Source organism: Furipterus horrens, unplaced genomic scaffold (assembly GCF_987537825.1).
Source record: "Furipterus horrens unplaced genomic scaffold, mFurHor1.1.pri manual_scaffold_11, whole genome shotgun sequence".
Taxonomy (NCBI): Eukaryota; Metazoa; Chordata; class Mammalia; order Chiroptera; family Furipteridae; genus Furipterus; species Furipterus horrens.
In genome coordinates this window covers 77,532,078-77,548,184 of record NW_028327181.1, presented here as the reverse complement: position 1 = coordinate 77,548,184, position 16,107 = coordinate 77,532,078, and the positions used below count along the sequence as shown (strand labels likewise).

General features: G+C 47.5%; 1 long non-coding RNA gene across 1 annotated transcript; it reads left to right on the top strand.

Annotated features, from left to right (window-relative positions):
- Positions 1-2,160: 2,160 nt before the first annotated feature.
- LOC149998349 (uncharacterized) lies at positions 2,161-9,269 on the top strand. Its single transcript, XR_016507268.1, has 2 exons — positions 2,161-2,741; positions 9,015-9,269. It is a non-coding gene; the product is annotated as an uncharacterized LOC149998349 (long non-coding RNA).
- The last annotated feature ends 6,838 nt before the right edge of the window (positions 9,270-16,107 follow it).

The following is a 16,107-nucleotide window of genomic DNA, read 5'->3' as shown; positions in this document are numbered from 1 at the left end:
ACAGTTACACTTGACCTCTAGGCACGCACACAGACACACAACATGAAGTCACACAGTACCCCCCCCCCAAATTAAAGCCCCTGAAATTGAGTCTGGGAAGAAATGAGGAGGTGTCATTCCGAAAGCTTCATCCCCAAGATCCGTGTGGGCAAGAGGGACGAAATCTGACCCCCTAACTTCCTAAAGAGGGGTGACGCCTACAGGGACCAAAGGTCACACTCCCTCATTGGGAGATGGGGTGGCAGAGGAGAGATGGCAGCTCGGGGAGGCATCAGCGACACTTCAAAGACCGCTCCGCCGAGAACGCTTCCTGCGGGGGAGGGGCAGACGCACAGTAGAGGGGAAGACCCGCAGGGTACAGAGGGTGAAGGAGGCTGCCCTCTCTTCCGCGCACTGCCCCCCAGGCCGACTCTTCCGCCGGGACCGCCTCCTTTTCACCAGCACCTGTTCAACCGGAACATCAAGGGGCCCGGGCCCGCCGCCACCCCTCCCTTCGTGTCTATTTAGTACCTTTCATCCGGGAAGGGGTGGGGTGGGTGAACCCCCGCCCTAGAGTGGGGAGTAGGGCGGGGGAGAACTTGTCCTTGACCTGGTCTGTGGCCTCAGGGATTGCTCCCTTAATCCCGGCAAGGCTGAACTTTAAGATGGTTGGGGAAGCTGATTTCTCTACTGCAGCGACCACCTTCCTGTGCTCCTGCAGGGACTCGAGAATTCCGGAGGGCTCCCAGGATGAAGAGGTTCTGTCTAAACGGGTGGGGCGGTAGGAGGCCTGTCTGCCGCATCCATGCTCAAGGGAGGGGGCCGAAAGCCAGGGGATTGTCGGGGCGGGTCCGAAGTTTGGGATCGTTGCAAGGACTGCCACGCGCGAGTATTCTTGGTCCGCTTTGTGAACTTCGCTCATACGAAAAGTTAAACAAGACTCATACGGGAAGCCTCAGGAAATTACCTTTACTGACAAGAATAAAACTTCAAGAAAATTAAACGCAAAAATGTCAGCCATAGCCATTCGCCAGTTTCGGAATATTTGAATATTTGCTTTTGGGACCGACCGTGGCCGAGACGGCCGCAGTTTCGGGAATTCGTGGGATGAGGGTCACTCGGAGGGCCGTCGGTCCGCGAGTACTAGATGTGGGCGCCCTGAGGAATGAGACCGAGGAGCTTTTGTCTCGGGTCCTCACCCGGTGCGGATGGACCGCCTGAAACTTGTGGGATGAACGTGTGACGATACTTGTGCGTTCAGTAAGTGTATTAGGAACAGCTTCGTTTAGTCCTCTCCACACCCTTTGGGGTGGGTGTTAATATCCCCGTAATATAGATGGAGCAACTAAGGTCCCAGCAAATGAAATGATTTGCCCCAAATCATACAGTCTAAAAGAAGCAAATCTGGGATTTGAACCCGGTCTGTCCTCCTCTAGGGCTGGGGCTCCGCCACCACTTATTCGCTGAATGCCTGTGTAGAAATCGGACGTCCGCCCTCCCATCGCAAAAGTTCCCTTCCGAGGTCTGGGGGGACCCGGTAGTCCGCGAGCTGAGTTGCATTCGCGACGAGTACTTCCAAGTCTGAACTGTCAAACTCTTTCTCCAGCTTCCAGTATTTTTCTGAGCACTTACTATGTGCCTGTACACACACACACACACGCACAAACACACTGACAAGAGCAGGATTTAGCCAACAAGTGACTCAAATTCATCGTGCTTGGTATAACTGAGCGCTGATTTGGGGTGTAATGCTGTTCCAGAGTGTGCAGTTTGAGTGACTTCACTTTTCAGAGGTTCATCTTGCCCCTTTTAAGTGGGGGCGTTAAATGCTACTTGCAAGAGCTGTAGGGAAGATTTAACGAAGATCCTTTTGTAAACCGCTAAAGCATACAGTAGGCGCTCTATCCGTGCTCTCCTGCTCTCCGCCCCTCTAAGCATGCCAGGGCTTCGCGTTCCCGCTCCCTCTTCCCGCCTCCAGCATCTCAGACTGTCCTGCGCGACCCGCGGCTAAGGGACTGGGGCAGAGAGGACCAAACAGAAAATTATTTCCGCCTGCTCCGCCCGCCCCGCCCCGCCCCTCCCCGCCCCGCCCGTCCCCGGAGCCAGAAGGGGATTGTGGGGCCGCAGCGGCGGCAGCCGAAGCTGAGAGGGGCGGAAGCGCGCATCGCGCTGCTTCTCGGGCCCGACCGCGCCTCGCCCTGCACCTCCCGGCCCGGTTCGGCGGGCTGTAGTCGGGGAGGCTCTAGGGCTCGAGGCGGCTGTCGCGGGCGCGCGTTTCCACGAAGTCTGGCCCGCCGGTTCCCAGAACCGAGCGGGGGAGACTGAAGGGTGTAGAGGTTTCACTTCTGCTAGCCAGCCGGGCGCTTGGTTTCGCAGGTCCCAGGGGCCGGAGACGCACCCTCTCATTAGAAAGCCCCGTGCTCCGGGAAGGGACTGCGCTGACGCTCGTGGATTTTTGTTTCGTTTGCGTCTCGTTTGCATACCGATTTCTTCTCCAAAAGCAGACCTTCTGACCTTGGTGGTGTCCAGAGAGGTTAAGTTACTTTCCTAAAGTAAACCCAGCCAGTAAGAGGCTTCAGGTAGTTTATCTGACCGCGTGGGAGAGTCGGGCGTGACCTGATGAAAGAAGGGGCGCTAGAATCAGAAAGACCTGGGTTTGAGACCCATCCTCGTCACTTAACTTTGACCGTGGGTTAGTAATGCCTCATCCGGGACCCTCGGTTTCCCCTTCTCAGAACGCGGACACCAAACGCAGGGTTGATGTGAGTAGTGACACTGTCAAGTGCCAGGCACGGGGAAGGTTGAGGGTGATTTCCCGTCAAAGGTTATGACTCGGAGGTGGTCTCTCCAGCAGGCTTAATTGGGGTGTGAGGGTGGGTGTACTGATTCTTTCCTATGCAAGAGGGATGGATGCTCAACTTACAGAGGAACTGGTGGGAGTGAGGGAATTCCCCAGCATGAGGAGGCCAATCGTCATGATTATTGTAAATAGTGACTCTGCAGGGGTGGGAAGAAGAGCACAGTACTGAGTGCCAAATCCTGCCTCTGTCATTAGCTACCAGTGTGGCACAGTCTTTCTGCCTTGGTTTGCCAGTCTGTAAAATGGGGATAATTGGATCCCCTCCTCCAAACTACAAGGCTCTGGCAACTCCAGCCAGCCAAGGTCCCAGCAGGTGCTTTGAGAGCTGTAACCCCAGGTAGTCTTTTTAGGAAGTTAAGATGGGTAGAAAGGAAAGCTGTTCATGATGTGAGGTAGCCACCTACCCAGACTTTTTCCAGAGCTACCTGGAATCTAGTTCCAGCCCTGCCTAGCTGACTCCTTGACCTTACTTAGGCAAATCAATTGCCCTCTCTAGCATTGGTTGGGTGACCAGATCTCGAAATTCCCCTTGGAGTTAACATTCTGTGGTTGATGACTCTGCTCTTGGGGAATTTTCCAGGCTGAGTGATAACAGATGTGTTCCTCTTTTCCACCAGTTCCTCCTGAAGTCTAATCTTTATTCCCCCTGTTATAGTTACCATCAGGACAAAAATTGAAAAAGTCGAATTATTTAGTATTTCAGCAAACTTCATTGAATCATGGATGGGCCATAGGGGATAGATACGCAGATATAGTACCTGGAATGGTGGGAGTGACAGACATATAGAGAAATAACTTCAATTCAAGATGATAGTTCTAAGAGCACTGCTCACACAGGCAAGAAGGAAGTAACTGTGTTTACGGAGTCAGGGAAGGCCTGACCTGGAACTAAGTGTATGAAGGAGGGTCTGCAGGCAAATAAGGAGCAGAAGTGCATTCTTGGGGTGGGGGTAGAGGGGAGGCAGACAGCATGTTCAAATGCACAGAGGTAGGAAACAGCCAAGTGTATACTGAAGTTAAATAAGTAGAAAGGCATAACGTAAGCTTCACTTCATAAGTGCATAGGTGAGTGACATGGCCAAACACCTTATATCCTGCAGCAAGAACACTATCACTTTTACTGTGATAACAGTGTTGTATTTCATCTATATATATATATCTGTGATAAAGGAAAATGAAACCCGAAGCAGTCTTCAGACAGGTCTTGTGCACTGTGTCAACTACGTAGTGGTATGTGTAGTAGGAGAGCAGGGGGTGGGGTGGTTAGAGGATGGCTATAAGGCGAAACCAGATTAAGGAGAACTTGGGTATTTTGCTAAGGGGTTTGGCCTCACAAGGCCTATCTAGAAAGTATCCAGCCATGTGATATGAAAAAGACATTTATTGAAGAAGATACAAGAAACACTGTACAAAGGACAATGATGCCTCAGTTCCCTTCAAAGTAGGCACCTTGGGACCTCACACAGTTCTCCCAATTGCTATCAGCTGCCCCGTCGTATTTTCCTGAATCTCACCGACAGCCTGAAATCTCTTCCCTTTCAAAGGTGATTTTAGTTTTGGGAAAAGCCAGAAATCACAGGGCGCCAAATCTGGGTGTAGGGGAGCTGAGTCACCTGGGTGATTTGATGCTTTGCCAAAAAACTGCAGAGATGTGATGTGTCAGTGGGCACATTGTCGTGATGAAGCTGCCAATCACCAGTTGCCCATAGTTGGGGCCTCCTGAACATCTCAGTAGTTTCTGTGGAGGAATGTTCAAGCTTAATGCAAAATTTGATCCAGGTTTGTTGCCCTACTCACTCAGTCATTTTGAATGTGACAGCCACACAGTACACATGCTCACTCAATGGTGTCTACTGCCCCCACTGCCTAGTACAGTGAAGTCAGCATTGTTCACGCATGCACATTTCAGCCCACTCTCTTTGGCTGCTAGGTTACATTGATGTTTCGCAAACCGTTCTTGTTATATTAACAATGGCTGGACTTTTTCTGGACAGATCTCATAATCCTGAGGGCAGTGGAAGACTAAGGGCTACTAAGCGCTTTAAGGGCTTCTTCTTGTTATTATTTTTCATCCTCACCTGAGGATATTTTATTTTCCATTTGAGAGAGAGGAACATCGATGTAAGGGAGATACATACATTGGTTGCTTCCCACATATGCCTCACCAGGGATTGAACCGCAACATTTTGTTGTACCAGGTGATGCTCCAATGAACTGAACCACCCAGCCAGGGCTTCAGTGCGCTCAACTAAGGGGCGCATAGCTGTATTTGCACACTGGCTGTCAAATATGGGATTGGTTAGGGTTGAGGAGAGGCTAGAAGTTGAGAGATTGATTAGGACAGCAATTCTCAACTTTTAGTGTGCATGAGAATCCCCTGGGGGTGTTGTTAGAGTGAAGATTCTGCCCCAAATGGTGTGGCTCAGTAGGTTTGGCACCATCCCAGGAACCAAAAGGTTGCTGGTTTGATTCGCAGGTGAGGCGCATGCCTGGGTTGTAGGCCAGATCCCTGGTTGGCGGTGTGTGAGAGGCAACTGATCAATGTTTCTCTTGCACATTAACCTTTCTCTTTCTCTTTCCCTTCCTCTCTTTCTAAAAATAAATTTAAAAATCTTTTGAAAAATCCAGATGCCAATTCAGTAGGTCTGAGATTCAGTTTTTTAAACAAGCTCCATTTGAATAGCCAATGGTAGGAGACTTGTAAGGGTCCAGTTGAGGGATGAGGGTTTGACTTTGGCAGAGCAGAAGGGATGAGAGGAGGGAGGGCTGGGCAGGAGGATGTTAAGAATGTGGGATGTTGGCCCTGGCCAGGCACTCAGTTGGTTAGAGCATCATCTCGATTCGCCAACCTTACGGGTTTGATCCCCAGTCAGGGCACATGCAAGAATCAACCAATGAGTGCATAAATAAGTGCAACAAATCAAAGTTTCTTTCTCTCTCTGTGTATCATCTCCCTTTCTCTCTCTCTCTCTCTCAAATCAAGAAATAAAACATTTTTTTTAAATGAGATATTAAGAGCAGGACTGGGACTACTTGGCAAGGTAAAACTCAGAAGTGCAGCCTGAGGGATTTGGTGGATAGGCTTATTTGTCCATTCACCAGTAAAACCCAGGAGTGGGAGGTGGAGGTGGTAATGAACTGTCTTGAACATGCTGAAATCAGGTGTCTGTGGAACATGGGGTGGTGATGCTCAGTGGGCAGTCAGTTATTTGAATCTGGATCTGCAGAGAGTCTGGATGGGAGAGATCCAGAATGATAGGGCCAGAAGCTGTCCTGAAGAGCAGGAGAGTTCTTGTCATGGAAGTCATAGAGGTACATTTAAGAAGGAGGAAGTGATACCAGGGTCACATGCCATTGAGAAGTCAAGGGAGAAAAGGGTTCTGCGAAGAGGAGGTTCCCTGGTGACCTCAGCCTGGAAAGTTCCGTGCATAGTTGAGGTGGAAGTGACCATAGTGGGACAAGCATGAATTGGGGGATGAGAATAGAGGAAAATAGTGGAGAATAGCACTAGAGAGACGGGAGGGTCGGGAGGCTAGGATGGCTGCCAGTGCTGGGGATGATGATCATGACAATAGCAGTGATAACAGCTCACTTATTAAAAAAATCCTCACCTGAGGATTTTTTTTTTCATTGCTTTTAGAGAGAGAGGAAGGGAGAGAGAGGAACATTGATGTGAGAGAGAAGCATCAGTTGGTTGTCTCCTGTACATGCCTGGACTGGGGACTGGTGCCCAGATCAGGGAGAGCAGTGCCCAGCAAGGAGTAGACATTTCATAGGCATTTGAAAGATGAATGAAGTGCCTGGTATAATTCCTTGCATACAGTTGATGGTCCCATTTGCTACTTGTTATTTTTTAATATAGTTATTTATTTTAGAGAGAGAGAAAAATTGATGTGAGAGAGAAACATCCATGGGTTGCCTCTCATACGCAACCTGACGGGGTTTGAACCTGCAACCTAGGTATGTGCCCTAATCAGGAATCGAACCTGCAACCTTTCAGTAACAGGATGATGCTCCAACCAACTGAGCCACACTGGCAAGGGAAGATAACAGCTCACTTTTAATGAGATCAATATGCCAGGCACTGTGCTTAGCATCCAACATTCTCCTTGCAATAACACTGAGATGGGTTCTATTCTTGTTCCCATTACATAGGGAAGGAAACAAGCTCAGAGAACACAGCTAGTAGGTGCAGAAGCAGGATCTGAACCTTGCCTTTAACATGCAAGGTCAGTTTGAATTAAGGGGGCTGGCCTGGGGCTAGTTCAGAACTCATTATCCCTATCTCCCCAAGTCTCCCTGTCTGACAGTACTGCAAATTCACTGTCATTTATTTAATCCACCAACGTTTGGTGACCTCTACTACATGCTAGATAACGGGCCAGGCACTGGTGATGCAGAATGGATCAAAGTGTTTGCAGCCCTGCAGGCACTTTGGGTGGAGAGGAAAGGCTGGATGGTAGGCAGGCAAACTGCACCATTCAGTGTGATGTGTTATAATGGGGGATGGACCATGTACAGAGGGAGCCCTGGAGAAGGAGCTCCAGAGTCTGCCTGGTGAGGTAAGAGCAGATGGGAGGGAAGGGATCAGGACACCTCTCATGTGACCCAGACTTGACCCCAGCGCCATGATGTCCTGTGGAAGATGCTGAGTAGGTGAACATGTTGCGAAGTTCACTGAGCCCTCAAGGAACTTGGCAGTCAGAGTAGTTAAGGTGGAATATAGAGGGGGGCGACTTCTGGAATTATTGCAAGTGCTAGAATGTAAGTTTCATAGGGCAGGGATTTTTATGTGTTGTGTTCACTGATATATCTCAAGCACTTGAATCAGTGTTTGGCACATAGTAGGTGCTCAATTAATACTTAGTGAACAAATTAATGCGTGAATTGGATGAATGTTTGAACTTCTGTTGGAGTGAGGCAGGGGACCTGGACTGGAGTGTTGATGGGGATGGAGAGGGGAATGGGTAGGGGCTGAAATCAAGATAAGGGGTAATTGACAGTTGGTGGTCATGGAGTGGGAGGGTGACTCACAAGCTTCTGTCTTAAACAAGTTTCTGACTGCTGAAGAAAGGAGGAGAAACAGGATTAGGAGAGAGCAGATGAGTTCAGGTTGGGGCTTGCTGCATCTGAAGTCCAGTGGACTATCCCAGAGAAAGGTTGGATATGTATATCACTTTAAAAGTTGTAAAATACTTTTGAAGCATATGTAATATTCTGTCTGCCTCTTCTTCCATATCTTTGATACTCTGAACAAAATATTCAGAGATACCTTTGAGCATTGTCAGCAGTAGATGGTAACTGAAGCCCCAGCATGAACAAGATCATGCTGGGAGGCTTGCAGGTGCGGAGAGCAGAAGGCCAAGGCCAGAGGCCCAGGGGACACCTGCATTTAAGAGGAGGCAGAGGAGAGAAACCAGGGAAAGGGCATGAGAAGGAGTGTCTAGAGATGGAGGGGGAACCCCAGGGAAAGTGGTGTCATGGAAACCAAGGAGGAGAGAGGAAAGAGAGAGGGAGTGACCCAGGGGGCAGGTGTCTCAGGGAGGGGTGACTGGTCCAACATATTAGAGGAGGGTGATGTGGATTGCAGCAGGAGGAGAGGAAGACTGTGAGTTTAGACAACCTTCCTAGGGCTGGGTTGTAATCTAGAGGGAGACAGGACAGCAGCGGTGGAGAATGCAAGGTCAGGGAGATGTGACCCAGTTTTTTGGGACAGTGTCCAGAAAAAGGGCTTGGGTGGGCCAGAGGGGACCATTCTACTTCCCCCAGAGAGAGGGAGGAAGTGATGGATTGGAACAGATATATGTGTGTGTAGGACTTCTCTGCTTGATAGTGTGTATTTTCTCTTAAAAATATTTTTAGTTATTTTTCCAGTTTTATTGAGATATAATTGATATAACATTGCTTTCATTTACCGTGTACAACATAATGATTTGATATATGTACAGTTGATTAGTGCCATAAGTTAACACCTATCACTCTATTAAAAAAAAAAATACTGGGTGGAGGGGAGTAAAGGGGAGAAAATTGGAACTATTGTAACAATATAATCAATAAAGAAAAGCTGGGGGGAAAAAAAAACAACTCCTTAATGGTACTATTTGCATATAATAAAATGCACACATTTTAAGTGTGCAAGTGATGATGTTTTTAAAAAGATTTATTTTATTTTTAGAGAGAGGGGACGTGAGGGTGAAGGAGAGGGAGCGAATCATCAGTCAACCGGTTGCCCCTCATATGCATCCGCACCCTGACTGGGGACCGAACTCGCAACTCAGTCATGTGACCTGACCTGGAATCAGACTGGTGACCTTTTGCTTTGTGGGACAATGCCCAACCAGATCAGCCATGCTGATCAGGGCACAAGTGATGACTTCTGATAAATATATAAAGTCATGTAACCACCAGCTCAATAAATATATAGAACATTTCCATCTCTCCAGAAAGTTCCTTCATACCCCATTGCATTGTCCCAGCCCCAGGCAACACTGACCTGATTTCTATCACTATAGATTAGGACAGATTCATTTTCCTGGTTCTAGAACTTCAAAAAAGTGAAATCTAAGAATATGTCTTTTTTTTTTTTTTTTTTTTGAGTCTGACTTCTCTCACTCAGCACTGTATTTTCTTTCTGAAACAGGAAGCAAAGCCATGGCCAAGCTGGGGGCCCAGGTGGAGAGCAGCAGGGGAGCCACTCAGGGCTGGGGGACAGAAGGGCTAAGCGGGGCTGGGGACAGCCAGTGATTGGTGCCTCCCAACTGTGGCCTGCAGCAGAGGCAGAGAAAGCAGCCACGTGGATTTGGACTCCGGTATGAGGATATCAGTGCCACCACCTCTTCTGTCAAACCAAGGCTGGAATTCTTCCCTCTGTTTACCTTAAGCTTGAACCTTAGCTTTCCTGGGCCACTCCTCAGCTGGGACCCACCCCTCCTCCCTCTTGTGGAGTTTCTCCATCCTGATCTGCAGCCTTTCCCTCACTTGCCTCTCCCCTCAGCCTCCAAATGGGCTCAGGCCACCTCCTTCTAAAAGGCCATCCCCCCTCACCCGGACTGGTGGTTCTGTTGGTTAGATCATCATCCGATACACCAAAACATTGCAGGTTCAATCCCTGATCAGGGCACATGCCCAAGTTGCCAGCTCAATGCTCAGTCGGGCCATGTGTGGGAGGCAGCGATTGATGTTTTTCACATTGATGTTTTTTTCTCTCTCACCCTCTTTCTCTCTCTCTAAAATCAATAAAACATACCTCCTCCCATAAAAAACCCAAAGGCCATCCCGTAGGGTTGGCCTTGTCTCTGGATCCCTCTGTCTCCCATCCCTGCTCTGCTTTGTAAATCAGGAGACCCCAGGTGTTTGACTCACGCTTACTCTCTGGCTCCCCTGCCCCTCTGAGAGATTGCTTTGCCAAAGGTCACCAGTCATGGACATTTTCTGGAGGCTGTGGCTGTCCAGTGTCCCCCTTCCTATTTCATTGGATGATCTACCCTAGGACCCTCCACCTACCCTTTCCTCCCTGCCACACCTGTCCCACCTGCCTTGCCCACAGCAGTTTCCCTCTCAATCAATGGCAACTCCATCTTTCTAGTTGTTCAGCCCAAAGTCTGGAATCATTTCTGATTCCTCTCCCACATCACTGTGTCAGCAACTCCTGCCAGTTCTACCTTCACAAGCCACGCAGAATCTGATGACTTCCTACCATCACCATCATTCTTTCCCCTGGATTATTGTGGGAGCCTCCTAACTGGTCTTCTTGCCTCTATCCTTGCCCCTGCCACCTCTTCCTACACAGTGGCCAAAGAGGTCCTATTAAACTGTAGGATGATCAGGTCAGTCCTGGGGTCCAAGTCCTCCCAGAGTTCCCACTGTACTCCCAAGTCCTTACAGGGGCCTACCAGGTTCTATCCAGTCTGCTGCCCCAATCTCTCTGCCCTGTCTCTTCCCCTTTCTCATGTGCTGCAGTCACAATGGCTTCTTTGCTGTTTCCGGTGCACACTGGGCATGCTCCTGCCTTCTCAATTAGGCTCTCCTTGATCACACTGTGTAAAATTGCAAACTGTGCCCTTCCCATCCACTCCTTATACTTTCCAATTTTCCTTATACTTTTTATTTGTCCTATTAAACGTCTACATTATTCATATTTTATGTCTGTTGTTTATTGTCAGTCTTTCCCCTCCAATGACAGGGCCATGAAGACAAGGATCTTTGTGGATTTTGTTGCTATTTCCAAGGGCCTAGACCTGTACCTGGTGTATACTAGATGCTCAATAAGTAGTTACTGAAATAACTGAAGGAAAGAATTCTGAGCTTCTGTTTTTTGTTCTGGGCACTGAGATGCGGGCATGGGATCTAAGCCTTGCCAATCTGATGTCTTTGCACGCTGCTCTGAGGAGTAAGCAGAACAGAGGTGCATGGGGTCCCTCTTGTTGGCTTTGCTAGTGGTGCCAGTGGCTGTCATGTCTGGTGCCATGTCTTGCTAAGAGACAGCTATGCTTTTTGCTTATTTGGCTCCACCTCCACGTGATCTCTCCCATTTCTCTGCTTTTGCTAATAAGCCAGAGTCAGTTTCCTAGACTCCTGACTGATTCATTCAGAATTACTAAGGCTGATAACTTTTCAGTCACTGTCCTATTTAACCTATCCATACATTTGCTACCCATGACCTCCCTGCATGTATCACGCTCTCACATTTCTCAGCTGCTTTTGCTCGGTCCTGTTCTCCTACCCATCCCAAAGGGGTCTTCTGGATCCACATGACCTTCCCTGGAAGAGCTTATACACACCTATAGTTTCTACCTTGATCTGTGTGCTTGTCACTTAGTTTTGACTGCTCTTAAGTCCCAGACCTCCTTTCCCAGGTCTCCTCAGACCACACCCACTTAGATTTGGCTCACTGAGACCCAAACTGTACTCAACACCTCCCCAATCCCTGGCCCTGCCCCTCTGCTGTAGGTCCCAACTTCAGTTAATAGCCTCTACTCTCTCCCAAGACAAAACCTGAGGGTCCTTCTCAGCTCTTTATCTCTTCACTCTTCACTCCTTCTCTGGATCAGCCACCAAATCTCATAAAATCTACCTTGTTTACACCTATTAAATAAAAAAAGTTTCCCTGATTCCTCTAAACATAGCCCTCTTTCAGCCCTAAGCATTGTTGTAGCTGACCTTGGCAGCTGCCTCCCAACTGACCATCTTCCTTGTCACTGTATCCTCCAATGTGGCTCCTGGGACCAATCTCTTGACCACACTCCAGCTGGGCATTGACTGGGCAGGGGCCAGGACTTCAACCTCAGACAGCTCTCTATCTGAGGGGGACCCCACACCCCAGAGACAGATCTAGCTGAGAGGACAGGCAGCCCACCCACCCTATGACTTCAGTCTCTGGCCCCCTTGAGCCAAGAGAGAGACCACACAGCTCCAGGTTCACACTTACCCTGTAACACAGAAAAGAGGCCTCATCAGAATGAATGCAGGAGTGTCCTTGCTTTGAACAAAATACCAGTGAGGGATAACTTAAGCTAATTATCGAGTCATGCCGGAAGCCAAATTATAGACATTGTCATGTTATAAACATCATTTCTCAAGAGACCAGCTTGGAGACATCTGGGCAGCCGGGAGCCTGAGCTCATTATCTTCCTCTCCAACCTGCTTGTCTCCTTCTGCATCCCACCCATGAGTCAGCTTCAGCCAGGGGCCCTGCGTCCCCTCCCCATGGCCAGTTGTTTACAAGTGCTGCTGATTCTGCCTCAATATCTGTTTGTACTTGGGGTCACTGCCTTCCTTAGGTCTTCACCATCTTTTGCTGTGACCTTGGACGAGTGATTAAAAGAGTCTGAGCCTCCATTTTTCTCATCTGTAAAATACTGTGTAAGTTTCACTTAGATCAAGCGTGCCAAACATCTAGCAGAGAGCTGGGTTCAGGCTGTGCATTCAGGAAATGCTCGTTCCCTATTCTCCTCCTGCTTCCCCACCCCTTGCCCTTGCCAAGTGTGATCACATGATTTCCTTTGCTTAAAGTGGTCTGTAATTCTCCATCCTACAGGATCAAGTCCAAATTTCTTATCAAGGCCTTTGACCCTTTGAGTTCTGGTTTCTGCCCGTTGTCCTCACCACTGTTCAGCCATACTGACCTACTCCATTCATTTATTAAAAATATGGTCATTTCAAAGTATCATCCCATAGATTACCTGCTGGTCCTAAAGGAAGAAGCTTCTCAGTAAAGGGATCAGCTGTCAATAAGGGGGCCTACCGATCAGCATTCCATCACTGACAGTGGCACTCAGGCAGGGAAGAAGCATCATCATCCATGAAGTGTTTTTGCCAGGCAATCTGAATTTAATCAAGCCTGTAGATTTAATTTCCAGTTTACAGGAAATCCAGGATAAACAACACAACTAGGAAGCAATCAGAGAAATCTAGAAGGTGGGACATGATGTCTGCCATTTACTTAAAGTACTTTAGCAATTCAACAACTCAGTGGCATAGGGGAAAAACTTATTCTAGATTTAAATGAGACTTAAGATATATAACCAAATGCAATGTGGGGACCTTAGTTATATCCTGGTTGAAACAAACCAAACACAAAAGAAGCATTTTGGGGGCACAAGTAGGGAAATTTGAACATGAGCTGGTTACTGGATGATTTTAAGGAATTACTGTTTATTTTGTAATGTGTGATTATAACATTGCAGTAAGAAAACCTCCTGAAGTATATAGGAGATAACAGTCATGAAAACTCGAAATCACTTGAAAATATTTCAGTAACAATGAGAAAAATGATAAAATTGTGAGTAATTATCTATCCAGGTAATGGTCATATAGGGTTCATCTCACTATTCTCTACTTCTTTTTCAGTTTGAAATGTGCATAATAAAAAAAGATTTTTAAATATGGATTTGAGTTCCAACTATGTACTCATCACTGAGCTAAGGCAAAATCTAATGCGGTCCTTGTCTTATGAAACATGGAGTGTGGTAGGGGAGAGGTGAATAATTGATTAATCACACTAATATATGAACAGTGACAAGTGAATGAAAATGCTTTGAAGGAAAGTACACAGGTCTCCAGGGGGGACGATGATGGAAGCTGAGCTGATCATAGTCTGGAGGGTTGGGAAAGGTTTTTTCCAGGGCAGGAACGATTCAGTGGAGCTCCAAATAGGTGTTGGCCAGGCACAGGAAAGGGAGGTGGGGAAAGTTCACAGTCATAGGGAACAGTATGTGCTAAGGGAGGGAGAGAAGGGATCTTCCTGCTTTAGGCACTAACAGAGGTCTGGGTGGCTGAAGGGAGAGAGGACAACACATGGGAGGTGGAGGCGAGGGAACCCGTTCCCTCTCCCCAGGGGGACCTGTGGATAAGGTTGTCAGACTCACCTGTGAGCCAAGTTAATGATTTCCCTCTTCATCCTAAAAGCAATAAGAAGCCAATAAAAGGTTTTAAGTAGGGGGTAACAATCCAATTTGCGGCTTAGAAAGATAACTGCTGGCTATGTAGAGGGCATGCAGGCTGTGGGGGTGCCATGCGGTGGGCTGGAATGGAGGTAGGGGGAGCAGACCTAGAATATAATGCCAGGGAGGTGCCAGGATCATGTTTGAGTTTCTGGCAGTGGCAGTGGGTGGATGCAGGAGCCATACATAGGGCCAGGTTCCTTGGAAGTGGTCACTGTGGCAGAGGAGGAGGGTCGCTGATGGTTTGGAACAGGTTGAGTTTGCTGGGCTTTTGAAATGTCCGTGATAGGAGCTGAGTGGGCAGTGAGGTGTCTTGGTCAGAGCTGAGAGGAAAGGTGTGGGCTGAGCCCCTCGGTGGCCAGACGGTAATTGCGGAGTGGGCACGAGAACGTCCAGAGAGAGAAGGGAGAAGTTCTGGACTGAGCCTTGAGGAACTGCGGTGTTTGGGCTGAGAAGGGCAGAATGAGCCTGCGCTGAACACCAAGGAGGAGCAGAGTGACGCGGGGGAACACCAGGAAAGCAAGGTGCCTGGAAGGCGGGGGACTAGGAAGTTTCTGGAAAGAGGAAGTGGTCAATCATGTGGGATGCTGTTGAGAGGTCAAGACCAGAAGGCTGGGAAGAGCCTGCCAGTTTTAATGAGACAGAGGCTACGGGGACCTCAGCAAGAGCTATTTCAGGGGCAGTGGAGGTGGAAGCAGATGGAAGTGGGTTGAAGAGTAAGTGGGAGGTGAGAAAAGGAAGACAGTGTGTAGAGATCTCTTGTGCAAAGTTTGGCTGTGAAGGGGAGGAAGGATGGGCGCTAGAGACTATGGGGTCAAGAGAATATTTGGCTTTTTTTAATCCTCACCTGAGGATATACTTATTGACTTTTGAGAGAGAGAAAGAGAGAGAGAGAGAAAGGGGGAGAGAAACGTTGTTATGAGAGAGAAACACCAATTGGTTGCCTCCTTTCCTGCTCATCTTTAGAAACTAAGTGGAAGAGTACTCCTTCTGAAAAGACTTTCCCCTCAAGGTCACCCTGCCTGGACCATGGTCATTCCTCTGTTGCCACTTCTCAGATTAGCTGTAATGTCCAATCTCTCCCACCAGACTGTGTCTCCATCATTTCTGATCATTAGAAATTTGGACACTATTTGATGATGTTAAAGTATGACTGTTAATTCTTTTTAGGTTTGATAATAGCACTGAGGTTGTATTTATTTTTAGAGTCCTTATCTTGTAGGAATAAGTATTGAAATATTTAGGATTGAAATTATATGATGTCTGGGATTTGTTTCAAGATAATTGGGTTATGTTCTATATCTTAATTGTGGTGGTTACATGGGCATATTCAATTAGGAAAACTATTTGAACTGTGTGCTTAAAATGTACATTTATTATATTTAAATCATACCTTGGTAAAAATTGATTTTTTGATTTGTAGGGGAGGAAATGGGTAAAGATAAGGATAAAACAAGATTGGCCATGAGTTGGTAAGTGTTGAAGCTGGGTGTTGTTGGGTATGTGAAGGTTCATTATACTCCTCTGCTTACTTTTATACAGGTTTGAAAAATTCTGTAATAACATGTTTTAAAAAATAACTTTAAATTTTATTTTTCAATCACAGTTTACATTCAGTATTATTTTTTATTAGTTTCAGGTATACAGCATAGTGGTTAGAGAATCATATACTTTACGAAGTGTTCCCTGCAGTATTTCCAGTATGCCTCTGCCACCATAAGTAGTTATTGAAATATTACTGACTATACATAATGAATCATTTTAATTGCCTGAAGGAAGATGCTATTTCTGTTTTACAGATGAGGAAACTAAAGCAGAAGTTAAGTA